A 1,549-nucleotide genomic window follows, 5' to 3' on the forward strand; every position below is an offset into this window, starting at 1 on the left:
ACAGAGGACCCAGCAGCGGCGGCCTGGCCCTCCGGGTGAGGCAGGAGGGAAGGAGCAGCAGGGGGGGCTTCTCCTCTGAGCCCCAGCGCCGTTTGGAAGGACGGGACGGCCCAGAACTTTATAAGGAGTCACCCCGGTCCAGCCCAACTTTTAACATACAGAGTTTGGTTTTAACATCCTTGTTCTTTTCTTCTTTTAGTTGGAAATTATGTGATAAATTGTATTTTATTTTTGTTCATGTGAAAGGAGTTTCTGTATAAATGTGTTATGTAATAAAATGTCCAAAGTAACAAAAAGAAAGAATCTGTTCTGACRGCGATCGTCTCTGCTGGGTGGTGATGGTGTTAGTCTGTGACTTGGCTGTTACCACTGTTTAACAGGTCCATCAAACTTGTCCCCGGTGGAGATATTGACCACATAGTGGAAAATATCTCTTCCTTTTAGTTCGTATGTTTTGGTGTGTACAGTTTTAAYCTTTTATTGTGTTTTAGTAAAGGTTTTAACCTTTAACGGGTGGTGCCTCCACCATGGCGGCTACTCATGCCGGCATGCAGAGGCACCACAGCGTTCGCCTTTTATTTACGGAGAATGGAAAAACAACTGTAATGTCAAGACTGGACTTCTCACGAAAATTGATTCAGCAGACCTTGAAGTTTCGGCCAGATGACCTGAACTGTATCCTCACCCTGCCCTTCAACCGAGGATATGATGTAAGTTTCACCAGCGGCGACCTGTTAAAAGAGTTTTGGACCAGATATGAAAATGCAAAGACCCAGTTTTCAGCGTTTGACGTTGAGAAACTGACTGACAACTCCCTGAAAACGGTGATTGTCAGGATGTTCAATGAGACTGTCAAGGCTGARGACATCTGTATGTGGCTGGGTAGATACTGCACGGTGAAGGGCCAGGCTGTGAAGGTGCGGGATGTGGACGGCATCTGGAACTGCGCTTGGCGGGTCCCCATTAAACAATGGGAAGACCCCCAAGGCTTCCAGGGCCTGAAACATCTCCCATCCATGATGGTCCTGGGGGAGAACCGAGGCTACATTCACTATCAAGGTCAGCCAAAACTCTGCCGTAAGTGTGGTGAACACGGTCATCTGGCCGAAGCTTGTAATAGGGTTTTTTGTGGGAAGTGTAGAGAAGTGGGACACACTTTTGAAGAATGTACCAATGGGCGCAAATGTAACTTATGTGGTGAACAGGACCATCTTTTCAGAGACTGCCCAAAATCTGCCAATAAATTGAAAAAGGCAAAAGAAGCAGAAAGAACAAACAGGGTAAACGAGCAGGTTGAAGCCGTTGTGCCGGAAAATTCAAATCTTCCGCCGGCTCCTCTGATTGGAGGAGAAGAGGAGATGATGGGAGAGGGGGAGGGGAAGGAAGCACCCCCCCAGACAGAAACATCCAGTGAGGGGGGGGAAATGCAGACCGTAGGCGGAGCTAGCGATGAGTCCCAGGAAATGGAGTTTGACAGCAGCGAGGATGCCCCCCTCCCCGACGCCCAGCTGGCTAAGAGGCCGGCACCGGAGTCTCCCTCTGACCTGAC

The sequence above is a fragment of the Poecilia reticulata genome, unplaced genomic scaffold (genome assembly GCF_000633615.1).
Source record: "Poecilia reticulata strain Guanapo unplaced genomic scaffold, Guppy_female_1.0+MT scaffold_212, whole genome shotgun sequence".
Lineage (NCBI taxonomy): Eukaryota > Metazoa > Chordata > Actinopteri > Cyprinodontiformes > Poeciliidae > Poecilia > Poecilia reticulata.